Source organism: Rattus norvegicus (genome assembly GCF_036323735.1).
Source record: "Rattus norvegicus strain BN/NHsdMcwi chromosome Y unlocalized genomic scaffold, GRCr8 chrY_unlocalized_9, whole genome shotgun sequence".
Classification (NCBI taxonomy): Eukaryota; Metazoa; Chordata; class Mammalia; order Rodentia; family Muridae; genus Rattus; species Rattus norvegicus.
The window spans coordinates 271,387-287,134 of NW_026947412.1; the positions used below are offsets into that span (position 1 = coordinate 271,387).

Sequence of the window (15,748 nt, forward strand, 5' to 3'; positions counted from 1 at the left end):
TTCACTAGTAGTTAAAAGCTCTGAATGGAGAAAGTTAGTCAGGGTCTTGGCATGGGTTGAAAACATTTAGGAACATGGAATATAGGAGATCTTCCAGATAATACTTATATCCCCAGGTTCATACCTGTGACTCAGTTCAACATTCTAAGTATTCTGTTTCCCAAAGGCCAGTATTTTCCCTACAGACGTTTAATTGAATTAATATTGTATTTCAATTTCTTATTGAAAATTCGTTGATAGGGGACTTTGAAAATATTCCTCAATGTGTACTCAAAAATTCTGTTTTCCAATTCCATTTTCTGCAAAGGTTTTGGCAACAAAGGAGGCCCAACTATAGAGTAAGCATAACACTGTAAATACTGTATACCTAATTCAAATTATAAATTCCCAAATCCTTATTTTAACAAAAAATTACCAGATATCAGAAAAGCAAAGCACAACATGGACTATTGAATTCGGTTCTCTAGTCCCATTTGATATCAGTTCTGCAATATCTACCTTCCTGAGTTTCATTCCCATACTTGAGGGTTTTGAGTATTTTACCATGATTAGTTATTAAGGCCAAACATAAGATATAGGAGGCTGGGCATCTAGAGGAATGACTTGAGGACCAGTGATGCCTCAATTTCAGAAGTTTCAAAAAACAGGATGGAGTCTATTTGGTGTTGCCATTTGTGGATTCTACAGTCTTGACCTAGATATGCAGAACCCATGTCAAAATTCCAGCTAAACTCAGAGCTGTAGGAGCCACCAAAAGTACATACATATACATCAGCCACCAAAACTAGACAAGATTGATGAAGGTAAGTGCATTCTTCCAGGAATCAGATATAGATATTTCCTGAGAGACACAACTAGATTATGCCAAATACAGAAGTGAATGCTAGTGGCAAACGAGTGAACTGAAAATGGACTTCTTGTTTGTAGATTTTCAGGAAAGATTACAAGAGCTGAAGGGGCTTTAACACCATAAGAACGACAATGCTAATGAACCAGAGCTTTCTGATACTAGACCTATGTTCAAGAATGTACATGGACAGAGTTATGGCTCCAACTGCATATGTGGAAGAGGATGGACTTGGTGAGTTCTAATGGAAGGAGAAGTCCTTGGTCCTCCCTAGGTTTAACTCCAAGTTCCAGGGAATGTTAAGGGGTAGTAAGATGGGTTATAGAAGACGGGCAGGGGGACCAGATAGGGATGTTATGGGCCAGAAAAGGGGAAAGGACATAACAATTTAAATGTAAATAAAGGAACATCCAGTTAAAAAAACAATAAAATTTGCTAAAAAATGAGAGATATAAAAGAAAAAAAAACCTGCCAACTAATCATAACTATTGACTTGGAAATCTAAAATGATAGAGAGAGTAATACTAGTGGAAAGACTGAGATGATGAAGTCTGAAATAGAGCACTTCTCTCTCCAAGATAGAAGTCTCAGACAGAGAGAAACTGGACAATAGGTATCCAAAACACTGTAGAGTTTACTCTGAGCTGAGGACACAATACTTGTCCATCCCATCTTCCTTAGTAACTTTCTCTTTTTGACAAAATGTATAAAGTCCATGATCTGTCAGGAATACAACTGTGTCCTTTACAACACATGACTTTTGGAATATAGAAATGAATGATATAAAGTCTCTGACTACCAGGAAGCAAAAGATCAGGGAAGTGCAGATGCATCTGAGAGTCTCCCAGTTCCTGTTTCCCTTATGTGGAAGGCACAGAAAAAGGCTATCTCTTCAGTGATCCCACTCAACCCCTAACAAGGACACACTAAGCTTTCCCAAGCACCTCATATTTCTTCCTTGTTTTTTATACCAAGACATAAGTCCAGCTTCCTTCTCCCCATATCATATCTCTTCATCCTCTTTGTTCTAACTCCCAAATTGTCTCTGAATTAGAGGCCAATTAGCAAACCCTAGAGTTATTGAAGGAAAATCTGAGAGGCAGTTGCAGTCATGACAACAGAAGGAGGTAGGGCTCACCAGGTTATAAGAGAGTTTTCATGGAGGTCCTAATGATGCTGTCACTGAGAACTACCGTGGTCTACTTGCTGAACACTTTTCCTCACATTGACCAGATTCGAGAGTGCCCTTACCAGGTATGTCTCATGTGGCACAGGACACCTGTATGTACTACATCACTCTAAAGTAGAGACTTCTCTATGCTTCACCAGTGGTTACATGCTCATAATGCAGAAAGTTATTAAGGGGCATAGCATGGGTAAAAACGGTTTAGGAACATGGAGAGTAGGAGATTCTTGCAGATATTAGTTTTATTGACAGGTAATTCCTGTGACATACAGTTCAATTTTCTGGGTTTTCTCTCTTTCCCAAAGGCCATATTTTCTCTAAAACCTTTAATTGAATGAATATTGTATTTCAATTTCTTACTGTAATTCCTTGATAGGGGATTTTGTAAATGTTCCTCAATGTGGAATCAAAAATTCCATTTGCCAATTACATTTTCTGAAATGATTTTGGTCAGAGAGGGGGCCCAGCTATAGAGTGAGTATAAGAGTGTGAATACTGTGTACCTACTTCAAATGATGAATTCCCAAATCCTTATTTTATCAAAAAATTACCAGTCATCAGGAAAGCAAAGGACAATATGAAGTTTGAATTCAGTCCTCTAGTCCCACTTGATATCAGTACAACCCTTTGTACCTTCCAGTGTTCCCATGGCCAGACTTGATTGTTCAGGACTTTTTACCATAATTCTTTCTTAAGGACAAATGTAATCTACCAGATGATGGGCGGGGAGAAGAATGTCTTGAGGACCAATGAAACATCTTCTTCAATAGGTTCATAAAAACAGGAAGGAGTCTATTTGCATTGTCATTTGTGAATCCTACATTCTTGAAATAGTTGGGCAGAATCCATGTTAACTTTCCATTGAACCATTTAGGTGTAGGAGCCACCAAATGTATATATGTATACATCAGCCAACAAAACTCGATAAAATTGATGAAGGTAAGAAATACATCCTGCCAGTAATTGGATATAGATATTTAGTGAGAGACACAGATACAGCATGTCGAATACAGAAGTGAATGCTGGTAGCAAACCATTGAACTGAAAACGTACCTCTTTTTGGTAAATTTAGAAAAAGGATTAGAAGATCTGAGGGTGCTTTCAACCCCATAAGAACAACTAAGCCAGTGAACCAGAGCTTTTGCTTACAAGACCAATATACAAAGAAAGTACATGGACTGACCTATGGTTCCAAATGCATACGTTGCTGAGGACGGCCTTTTTGGGCAACAATGGACATGAAGCCCTTGGTCCTCCCTAGTTTGTCTCCCAGTTCAAGGGAATGTCAACAAACAGAAAGACTGGTTAGAGAAGTAGGAAAAGAGAACAAGTGGGATCTGAAGGGCAAGAAACTTGGAAAGAAAATTATATTTTAAATGTAAATATAGAAACATCCAGTTATTAAAAGCAATAAAATTTGCTAAAATGAGAAACATATCAAAGAGAAGAAAGTTGCCAAGTAATCGCGCATATTGACTCAGAAATCTGAAGTGGTATTCAGAGTAATATTATTGGAGAGACTGAGATGATGAAGTCTCAACTACAAGTACTTCTCTCTCCGAGATATCAGTGTCAGACACAAACTGCAGTATAGATATGCAAAACATGGAGGAGTTTACTCGGAGCTCAGTACTCAATACTTGTTTTTCACTACTTCCTTAGGACCTTTTCTTCTGACAAAAAGAGTAAAGGTCATAACCTCTCAGGAAAACAAATATGCCCTTCACAACACTTGCCTTTTGGAATAGAGAAATGAATGATATAATCCTACTGATTTCCAGAAACCATAAGAACAGGGAAGCACAGATGTATCTGACAGGCTCCCAGCTTCTGATTCCCATATCTGAAAGGCTCAGATAAGGCTATCTCTTCAGTGATATCACTCAACACCTACCAAAGACTCACTGAGCTTTCCTAAAAACCACATATTTCTTCCTTGTTTTTTATACCAAGACAGAAGACCAGCTTCCTTCTCTCCATTTCCAATCTCTTCATCCTCTTTGTTTTCACTCCCCTATTTGCTCTAAATTAGAGGCCAATTAGTAAACCCTAGAAATACTGAAGTATTTCTGAGAGGCAGTTGCAGTCAGGACAACAGTTGTGACATCACAGAAGTTATGGCTCTCCAGGTTACAAGAGAGTTTTCAGGGAAGGCCTAATGGTGATGTTAGTGAGAAATGCCATGGCCTACCTGCTAAACAATTTTCCTTACGCTGACCAGATTCGAGAGTGCCCTTTCCAGGTCCATCTCCTGTAACACAGTGGGAACCTCTAGGTACTCCATCTCTCTGAAGCTCGAGATTTCTCTCTGCTTGACTAGTGGTTACATGCTCTGAATGGAGAAAGTTAGTCAGGGTATTGGCATGGGTGGAAAATATTTATGAGCATGGAGTGTAGGGGATACTTCTAGATAATATTTTTATTGACAGGTCATTCCTGTGACATACAGTTCAATTTTTTAGGTTTTCTATGTTTCCCAAAGACCAGTATTTTCACTACACACATTTAATTGAATGAATACTGTATTTCAATTTCTTATTGTAAATTCCTTGTTAGCGGATTTTTTAAATATTCCTCAATGTGTACTCAATAATTCGGTTTTCCAATTCCATTTTCTGCAATGATTTTGGTCACAAACCGTGCCCAGCTGCAGAGTGAGTATAACAGTGTAAATACTGTAATCCTACTTCAAATGATAAACTCCCAAATCCTTATTTAACAAAAAATTATGAGACATCAGGAAAGCAAAAAACAACACGGACTATTGAATTAAGTTCACTAGTCCCATTTGATAACAATACACTCTATCTAACATCCAGTGTTTGCATGCCCAGACTTGAGTATAGGATAATTTACCATGATTATTCTTAAGGCCAAACATAAAATACCCGATGATCGGTAGGGCAAAAAAGGTCTTGAGGACCAGTTAAACATCTACTTCAATAGGTTCATAAAAACAGGAGAGTCTATTTGAAATAGTCATTTGTGAATTCTACATTATTGACATATTTAGGCAGAATCCATGATAACATTCCACTTAACCACTTAGGTGTAGGAGACACCAAATGTATATATGTATACATCTGTCAAAAAAACTAGATAAAATTGATGAAGGTAAGAGGTGCATTCTGCCAGGAACCAGATATAAATATTTACTGAGAGACACAGATATAGCATGTCTAATACAGAAGTGAGTGCTGGTAACAAACCAGTGAACTTAAAATGGACCTCTTGTTGGTAAATTTTGAAAAAAGAATTAGAAGAGCTGTAGGTGCTAACAAACCCATAAGAACAACGTTGCCAATGAACCAGAGACTTTTTATACTAGACCAATATAAAACGAAAGTACACGGACTGACCTATGGCTCCAAATGCATATGTGGCTGAGGATAGCCTTTTTGGGCAACATTGGAAAGAGAAGCCCTTGTCTTCCCTAGTTTGTCTCCCAGTTCAAGGGAATGTCATGCGGCAGAAAGGCTGGTTAGAAAAGAAGGAAATGGAACTGGTAGGGAACTTATGGTCAGGAAACTGGGAAAGGAAATAACATTTTAAATGTATATATAAAACATCTAGTAAAATAGAAAAAAATTGCTAAAAAATAAAAAAAAACATGAATGATATAAAAGAGAAGAAAGCTGCCAAATATTCTAACATATTGACTCAGAAGTGGAAGTCAGGTTGATACTAGTATAAAGACTGAGATGTTGAGGTCTCAACTAGAAGCACTTCTCTCTCCCATATATCAGTGTCAGACACAAGGTGCACTATAAGTTTCCAAAGCATTGAGGAGTTTAACTTGAGTTAGGGACACAATACTTGTTTTTTCTTCTTCCGTAGGTCCTTTTCTTCTTGACAAAAATAGTAAAGGTCATGAGCTCTCAGGAAATCTACTGTGCACTTCATAAAACTTGGTTTTGGAATAAAAAAATGAATGATATAATCCCTCTGTCATCCACGAACCATAAAAACAGGGAAGTCAAGATGTTTCTGAGAGTCTCCCAGCTCTTGATTTCCTTATGTGGAAGGCTCAGATCAAGGCTATCTCTTCAGCGATACCACTCAACCACCACCCAGAACTCACTGAGCTTTCCAAACGACCTTGTTTTTATACCAAGACAGAAGGCCAGTTTCCTTTCCCCTATTTCCAATCTCATCATCCACTTTGTTATCACTCTCCAATTTTCTCTGAATTAGGGGCCAATTATTAAACCCTAGAGTTCCTGAAGGATATCGAGAAGCAGTTGCAGTTATGAGAACAGTTGTGAAATCAGAGAAGAAGGTATGACTCTCCAGGTTACAAGAGTGTTTTCGGGAAGGCCTAATGGTGATGTCACTGAGAACTGCCATAGCCTACATCCTGAACAGCTTTCCTTACATTGACAGGATCGAGGGTGCCCTTTCCAGGTCCGTCTCCATTGATGCGGAGGAAACCTTTACGTACACCATCTCTCTAAAGCTAGAGATTTCTGTCTACTTCAATAGAGGTTACATGTTCTGTATGGAGAAAGTTAGTCAGGGTCTTGGCATGGGTAGAAAAGATTTAGGAACATGGAGTGTCGGAGATTCTTCTAGATAGTACTTATATTCCCAGGTTCATTCCTGTGACTCACTTCAATATTCTAGGTATTCTCTGTTTCCCAAAGGCCAGTATTTTCCCTACAGACGTTTAATTGAATGAATGTTGTATTTCAATTTCTTATTGAAAATTCGTTGATAGGGGACTTTGTAAATATTCCTCAATGTGTACTCAAAAATTCTGTTTTCCAATTCCATTTTCTGCAATGATTTTGGTCACAAAGGGCGCCCAACTAAAGGGTGAATATAAAAGTGTAAATACTGTGTACCTACTTCAAATGGTAAACTCCCAAATTTTTATTTTCTTGAAAAATTACCAGACATCAGGAAAGCAAAGGACAACATGGACTATTGAGTTAAGTTTCTTGTCCCATTTGATATCAGTACTACACTCTCTAGCTTCCTGTGTTGTGAAGGCCAAAAGTAAGATACCGGATGATGTGCAGGGAGAAGAATGGTTTGAGGACCTGTTAAAGGTCTACTTCAATAGATTATAAAAACAGGAGGGATTCTTTTAAAAATTGTCATTTGTGAATTCTCCATTCTTGAAATAGTTGTGCAGAATCCATGTTAACATTCCTCTTAACTACATAGGTGTAGGATCCACCAAAAGTATATATGTTTACATCAGCCAACAAAACTAGATAAGATTGATGAAGGTAAGAAGTGCGTTCTTCCATGAACTGGATATAGATATTTCCTGAGAGACAGAGATACAGCAAGTCAAGTACAGAAGTGAATGCTAGTAGCAAACTAGTGAACTGAAAACGGACCACTTGTTAGTAATTTTTGAAAAAAAATATTAGAAGAGCTGAAGGTGCTTTCAACCCCATAGGAACAACAATGCCAATGAACCACCACTTTCTCATACTAGACCAATATACAAAGAACGTACATTGAACCTATGGCTCCAAATGCATATGTGGCAGAAGATGAGATTTTGAGCAACATTGGAAAGGAAGCACTTGTCTTCCCTAGCTTGTCTCCCAGTTTAAGGGAATGTCATGCAGCAGAAAGGCTGGATAGGGAAGAAAGAAATGGAATGGTTAGGGATTTTATGGGCAGAAAACTGGGATAGGAAAGAATATTTTAAATGTAAATATAGAGAATTCCAATTAAAAAAATCAATAAATTTCTCTAAAAAATAAAAAAATGAATGATATAAAGGAAAAGAAACCTGCCAAGTAATCACACATATTAACTCAGAAATCCGAAGTGTAATAGTAAAGTAAAATAGTGAAGTAATTAAATAGTGAAGTAGTCAGAGTAGTACTCGTGGAAAGTCTGGGATGATGAAATCTCAACTAGTAGCACTTCTTTCTTCCAAATATCAGTGTCAGACAGAAACTGCACTATAGATATCCAAAGCATGGAGGAGTTTACTCAGACCTAGGGACACAATACTTGTTTTTCACTTCTTCCTTATGACCTTCTCTTCTTGACAAATTGAGTAAAGGCCATGAGCTCTTAGGAAAATAACTGTGCCCTTCACAACACTTGGCTTTTGGAAGTAAGAAATGAAGGATATAAACTCTCCAGGAACCATAAGAACAGGGAAGTCCAGATTCTAATGAGGGTCTCCCAGCTCCTGATTCCCTCATGTGGGAGGCTCAGATCAAGGCTATCTCTTCACCCATAGCACTCAACCCCTATATATGTCTCACTGAGCTTTCCGTAGGACCATATATTTGTTCCTTGTATTTTGTACCAAGACAGAGGACCAGCTTCTTTCTCCCTATTTCTGATCTCTTCATCCTCTTTGTTATCACTCCCCAATTTGCTCTTAATTTAGAGGCCAATTAGTAAAACCTAGAGTTACTGAAGGAATATCTGAGAGACAGTTGCAGTCACGACAACTCATGTGACATCACAGAAGAAGCTAATGCTCTCCAGGATACAAGAGATTTTTCATGAATGAACTAACTATGATGTCTCTAAGACCTGCCATGGCCTATCTGCTAAAGAGCTTTCCTTAAATTGACCAGATTTGAGGGTGCTCTTTCCACATATATCTCCTATTACACAGTGGAAATGTTTGCGTACTCCATCTCTCTAAAGCTAGTGACTTCTCTTTGCTTCATTAGTGGTTAAATGCTCTGAATGGACAAAGGTAGTCAGGGTCTTGGCACGAGTCGATAAGATTTAGGAATTTGAGTTTAGAAGATTCTTCTAGATAATATTTTCTTTTTCAGGTTCATTCCTGTGACACACAGTTCAGTTTTCTTCATTTTCTCTGTTTCCCAAAGGCCAGTATTTTCCCTACAGACCTTTAATTGAATGCATGTGTATTTCAATTTTTATTGAATATTCCTTGATAGGTGACTTTATATATATTCCTGAATTTGTACTCAAAAATTTGCTTTTCCACTTCCATTTTCTGCAATGACTTTAGCAACAAAGGCGCCCAGCTATAGAGTGATTATAACAGTGTAAATAGGGTGTACCTACTTCAAATGGCAATCTCCAAATTCCTATTTCATCCAAAAATTTCCAGATATCAGTAAACCATAGGACCACATGGAGTATAGAATTTGGATCTCAGGTCCCGTTTGATCTCGGTTCTTCAATATCTCTTTTCCAGTGTCTCAGGGTTAGATTTGAGGTTTTTGGATGTTTTACCATGATTCTTTCTTGAGGCCAAACATAAGATAGAGAAGGATGGGAAGTGATAAGAATGGCTTCAGGACCAGGGAAACCTCAACTTCAATAGTTTCATAAGAACAGGAGGGAATCTATTTGCCAATTCCATTTGTGGATTCTACATTCTTGACCCAGTTGCATTGAATCTATGATAAAATTCCCCCTAACTTCATACAGTAGGATCCACCAAAAGTTTGATCAGCCACCAAAACTAGATAAGATTTAGGAAGCTAAGTGCATTCTACCAGGAACTGGATATAGGTCTTGCCTGAGAGAGAGCTGGAGCATGTCAAATACAGAAGTGAATGTTAGTGGCAAACCAGTGAACGGAAAACGGACCTCTTGTTGGTAGGTTTTGAGAAAGGATTACAAGAGTTGAAGGTGCTGTTAACCCCAAAAGAAAAACAATGTCAATGAAACAGAGCTTTCTGGTAATAGACCAATATTTAAAGAATGAACACGGACAGACCTATGGCTCCAAATGTATATTTGGCAGAGGATGGCTTTGCTGGCACCAATGGAAGGAGAAGTCCTTGGTCTTATGTTGGTTTGTCACCCAGTTCAAGGAAATGTCAAGGGGTAGAAGTATGGTTAGATAAGAAAGGATTGTGAACAGGTAGTGATCTTATGGGCAGGAAACTAAGAAAGGAAATAATATTTTAAATGTAAATATAGACTCATCCACTTTAAAAACACTAAAATTTTATAAAAAATAAGAAAGAAAGATATAAAAATAAAGAAAACTGCCAACTAATCACAGTTATTCACTCAGAAATCTATAGTGGTATTCAGAGTAATACTAGTGGAAAGACAAAGATGATGGAAGTCTCAATTAGAAGAACTTCTTTCTCCCAGATATCAATGTCAGACACAAACTGCACTATAGGTATCCAAATCTTGGAGGAGTTTCCTCTGAGCTGTGGACATAATACTTGTCCATCCTTCTTCTTTAGGACCTTTTTCTTAGGACAAAAATAATAAAGGCCATAGCTCTCAGAGAAACAACTGTGCCCTCTCAAACTCTTGGCTTTGCAATAAAGAAATGAATGAGATAAATCCTCTGACATCCAGGAACCATTAGAACAGGGAAGTCCAGATGCTTCAGTGAAGCTTCCAGCTCTTGATTCCCATATGAGTAAGGCTCAGATCAAGTCTATCTCTTCAGTGATACCACTCAACCCCTACCAAGGGCTCTCTGAACTTTCCCAGTACCACTTATTTCTTCATTTTTTTAATACTAAGACAGAAGGCAAGCTTCCTTCCTCTCTTCTCTGATCTCTTCATCCTGTTTGTACTCCCTCCCAAATGGCTGTTTACTCTGAATAAGTGGCCTATTAGTAAACCAGAGAGGTACTGAAGGAATATCTGAGAGGCAGTTCCTGTCAGGACAATACTTGTTACATCACAGAAGAACTTAGGGCTCTCCAGTTACAACAGATTTTTCAGGTAGTGCCTATTTATTATGTCACTGATAACTGGCAGGGCCTACCTACTGAACAGCTTTCCTTACATTGACCAGATTCAAGGGTGTCCTTTCTAGGTCTGTCTCCTTTGGCACAGTGGAAACCTTTACGTACTCCATCTCTCTAAAGCTACAGAATTCTCTCTGCATCACTCGTGGTTACATGCTCTTATGGAGAAAGTTAGTCAGGGCCTTGGCATGTGTCCCAAAGATCTAAGAATATGGAGTGCAGGAGATTCTACTGGATAATAATTTTATCCCTAGTTCCATTCCTCTGGCTTATAGTACAATTTCCTCAGATATCTCTCTTTTCTAAAGGCCAGTATTTTCCCTACAGACCTTTTGTTTAGTGAATATTTTATTAAATTTTTTTGTACATTTCTTGATAGTGGAATATATATATGTATGTATATATATATATATATATATATACATATATATATATACACACATATATATATTGCTGAATGTGTACTCAAATGTTCTATTATCCTATTCCATTTTTTGCTATGATTTTGAAACAAAGGGGGCCCAGCTCTATAGTTCTAAATATCTTGTATTTACTTAAATGATAAACTCCCAAATCCTTATTTTATCCAAAAATTACCAGATATTAGTAAAACAAAGGACAGCATAGACTATATGATACATTTCTGTAGTCGCATTAGATAGCAGTTCTCTAATATCTATCTTCCTGTGTTTCAAGGGCCAGACTTGAGGGTTTTGGATGTTTTACCATGATTCTTTCTGAAGTCCAAACATAAGGTTCATGTCATGGGCTGAGGGATGAGGGGCTTGAGGTCCAGTGAATCTTCTACTTCAATAGGTTCATAAGAATAGGATGGAGTCTCTTTGGCTTAGTCATTTGTGGATTCTAAATTCTTGACCTAGTTTCACAGTATCCTTGTTAAAAATCAACAAAACACCCTAGCTGTATGAGGCACCAAATAAATCTTAGCCATTCTGATTGGTGTGCTGTGGAACCTCAGGATTTTTTTTTATTTCCATTTACCTAGTGGCTAAGGATGTTGATATTCCTCAGTTGAGAATTCATTGTTCAGCTCTACACACACACACACACACACACACACACACACACACACAGACACACACACACACACTCAGCAACCAAATGTAGATAAGATTGATGAAGCTAAGTAGTCTATGCTGCCAGTGAACTGAAAACGGACATCTTTTTGGTAGAGTTTGAGAAAGGATTAAAAGAGCTAAAGGTGCTTTCAACCCTATAAGAACAACAATCATAATGAACCAGAGATTTCTGGTACTAAACCAATATTCAAAGACTATACATGGATAGAACTATGGCTCCAACGGCATAAGTGGCAAAGGATAGCGTTGTTGGTCACCAATGGAAGGAGAAGTCCAATGGAAGGAGAAGTCCAATGGAAGGAGAAGTCCTTGGTACTGCCTGGGTTTGACTCCAAGTTCAAGGCAAAGTCAGCGGGCAGTAAGGTGGGTTATATAAGAAGGTTAGCGGATTTAGATATGGCAATTGTGGAAAAGAAACTGGGAAAGGAAATAACATTTGAAATGCAAATGTAGAAATATCCAAATAAAAAAGCAATAAAATTGTATTAAAAATAAAAAAAATTGAAAGAAAGAAAAGAAACCTGCCAGATAATCAAACCTATTGACAGAGAAATCCAAACAGTCACTGTCTGGAAATGGTATTCAGTGTAATACTAATGGAAAGACTGAGATGATGAAGTCTCAACTAGATCCCTTCCAGATATCAGTGTCAGACACAAATTGCACTACAGGTATACAAAGCTTGGAGGCATTTACACTGAGTTGAGGACACAATACTTGTCTTTTCTTTGTTTCTTTGTACCTTTTTCTTCAGGGCAGAAAGAGTAAAAGCCATGAGCTCTGAGGAGAACAACTGTGCCCTTCCCAACAACTAGTTTTGGAATGAAGAAATTGATTATATAAACTCTCTGATTTACAGGAACCATAAGAACAGAGAAGTCCAGATGCTTCTGAGAGGGTCCCAGCTCCTGATTTGCATATGTGGAAGGCTCAGATCAAGGCTATCTGTTCAGCAATACCAGTCAACCCCTACCAAGGAGGCACTGAGTTTTCCCAAGCACACATATTACTTACCTTTTTTAGACAAAGACAGAATGGCAGTTTTCTTCTACCCATTTCTGATCTTTTCATCCTCTTTGTTCTTACTCCCAAATGGATGTTTATTCTGAATTAGATGCCTATTACTGAACCCTAGAGGTACTGAAGGAATACCTGAGATGCAGATGAAGTCATGACAACAATTGTGACATCACAGAAGAAAAATCTCTCCAGGTTACAAGAGATTTTTCAGGCAAGGCCTAATGATGATATCACTGAGAACTGCCATGGCCTACCTGCTGAACAGCTTTCCTTACATTGACCATATTTGAGGGTGTCCTTTCCTGATATGTCTCCTGTGACACAGTGGAAACCTTTATATTCTCCATCTCTGTAAAACTATAGATTTCACTTTGCTTTATATGAGATTACATGCTCTGAACAGAAAAAGTTAGTCAAGGGCTTGGAATGGGTAGTAAAGGTCTTTTAACATAGAATGGATGGGATTCTTTTGGATATTAATGTTATTCCCAGGTACATTTCGTGAAATACAGTTCAATTTTGTTTCTCTTCTCTGCTTCCCAAAGGCCAGTATTTTCACTACGGACCTTCGATTGAATTAATATTGTGTTTCACTTTCTTACTGTACATTCCTCGATATGGGACTTTATAAATATTTCTGAATGTGTACTCAAAAATTCCGTATTCCAATTCCTTTTTCTGCAATGATTTTGTAAACAAATGTGGCCCAGCTCTAGAATGAGTATAACAGTGTACATATTGTGTACCTACTTGAAATGATAAACTCACAAATCCTAATTTTATCCCAAAATTACCAGACATCAGTAAAGCAAAAAACAACATGGACTGTAGAATTCGGTTCTCTAGTCCCATTTGATACCAGTTCTGCATTATCTACCTTACTGTGTTCCCGTGGCAAGACTAGAGTGTTGTGGATGCTTGACTATGATTCTTTCTTCAGGCCAAACATAAGATTCACGAGGTTTGGCAGGGTGAGGAATGGCTTGAGGTCCTCAGTTTCATTAGGTTCATAAGAACAAGAGAGAATCTATTTTGCACTGTCCTTTTTAGATTCTACTTTCTTGACATTATTCCCCAGAATCCATGTTAAAATTCCATCTAATCTCTCTCTCTCTCTCTCTCTCTCTCTCTCTCTCTCTCTCTCTTTCTCTCTCTATCTCTCTCTCTCTCTAGAGAGAGAGAGAGAGAGAGATGTAGATGGAGATGCAGGTGTAGATGTAGATATAGATATAGATATACAGATATATATATATATATATATATGTATATGTATATATATATATATGTGTGTGTGTGTGTGTGTGTGTGTGTGTGTGTGTGTATCAGCCACCAAAACTAAATAAGATTGATGAAACTTAGAATTGCATGATCAGAAGATATGGATATAGGTCTTTCCTGAGAGACACAGCTAGAACATGTCAAATACAAAAGTGAATGGTAGTAACAAAAAAGTGAACTGAAAGCACATCTCTTGTTGGTAGATTTTTGAGGAAGGATTACACGAGCTGAAGGAGCTTTCAGTCCAATAAAAAAGACAATGCCAACGAACCGGAGTTTTCTTGTACTATATGAATATTCAAATATAATACATGGATAGACCTATGGCTCCAACTTCATATGTAGCAGAGAATGTCCTTGCTGGGCACCAATAGAGGAGATGCCCTTGGTCTAAACTAGGTTTTATTACCAATTCAAGGGAATGTCAAAGGGCATAAAGGGAAATTATATAAGAAGTGTGGGGGGACGGGGAGGGATCTTATGGACAGGAAACTGGGAAAGGCAAAAATATTTGAAATGTAAATATGGAAAAATCAAATTAAAAAGCAAAAAAATTGCTAAAAAATAAAAAGAATTAAATATGTTAAAGATATGAAAACTGCCATCTAATCATACATATTGACTGAGAAATCTGAAGGGTCACAACCAGGCAATGGGAGACAGAGTAATATTAGTGGAAAAATGATATGATGAACTATAAACATGTCTCTCTCCCAAATACCAGTAACAGAGACAAACTGCACTATAGGTATCCAAATAATCGAGGAGTTTACTGTGAGCTGAAGAGACAATACTTGTCTTTCACTTCTTCCTTAGGACCTTTTTCTTCTGGGCAAAAAAAAAAATAAAAGCCATCAGCTCTAAGGAAAAGAACAGTGCCCTTCGCAACGCCTGGTTTTTGGGATAAAGATATTAATGATATAAACTCTCTGACTAACAGGAACCACTTGAAGCAGGGAAGTCCAGATGCTTCTGACACGCTCCGAGCTCCGAGCTCCTGATCCCATGTGTGGAAGGCTCAGATCAATTCTATCTCTTCAAGGTAACTACTCAACTCCTACCAAGGACTCAGTGAGATTTCTCTGGGTGGACATATTTCTTCCTTTTTTTTATACCAAGACAGAAGTCCATCTTCATTCTCCCCATCTCTGAGCTTTTCATCCTCTTTATTCTTACTCCCAAATTGATGTGTCCTCTGAAATAGAGGCCAATTAGTAAAACCTATAGGTACTGAAGGAATATACGAGAGGCATTGCAGACATGACAACATGATATCACAGGAGAAACTAGGGATCTCCAAGATACAAGAGATTTTTTCATGGAGGGCCTAATGATGATGTAACTGAGAATTTCCATGGCCTACCTCTAAACAGCTTTCTTTACATTGAGCAGTTTCGAGAGTGCCGTTTCCAGGTATGTGCCCTGTAACACAGGGGAATCCTTTATGTACTCTGTCTCTCTAAAGCTAGAGACTTCCCTTTGCTTCATTACTGTTTACATGTTCTGAATGGACAAAGTTAGTCAGGGTCTTGGCAGGGGTAGAATGATCTAGACACACAGAGTAGAGGAGATACTTCTGGATAATAATTTTATTCCCAGTTCAATTCCTGTGACATACAGTGCAATTTCC

General features: G+C 37.9%; 1 long non-coding RNA gene across 1 annotated transcript in view; it reads left to right on the plus strand.

The window, feature by feature from the left end:
- Positions 1–944: 944 nt before the first annotated feature.
- The window catches only part of LOC134484811 (uncharacterized), a 39,227-nt gene continuing 24,423 nt past the window's right edge, over positions 945–15,748 (plus strand). Inside the window, exons 1-2 of the long non-coding RNA XR_010062644.1 lie at positions 945–1,081; positions 15,059–15,160. This is a non-coding gene — a long non-coding RNA (uncharacterized LOC134484811). The remainder of the gene's footprint in view (positions 1,082–15,058; positions 15,161–15,748) is intronic.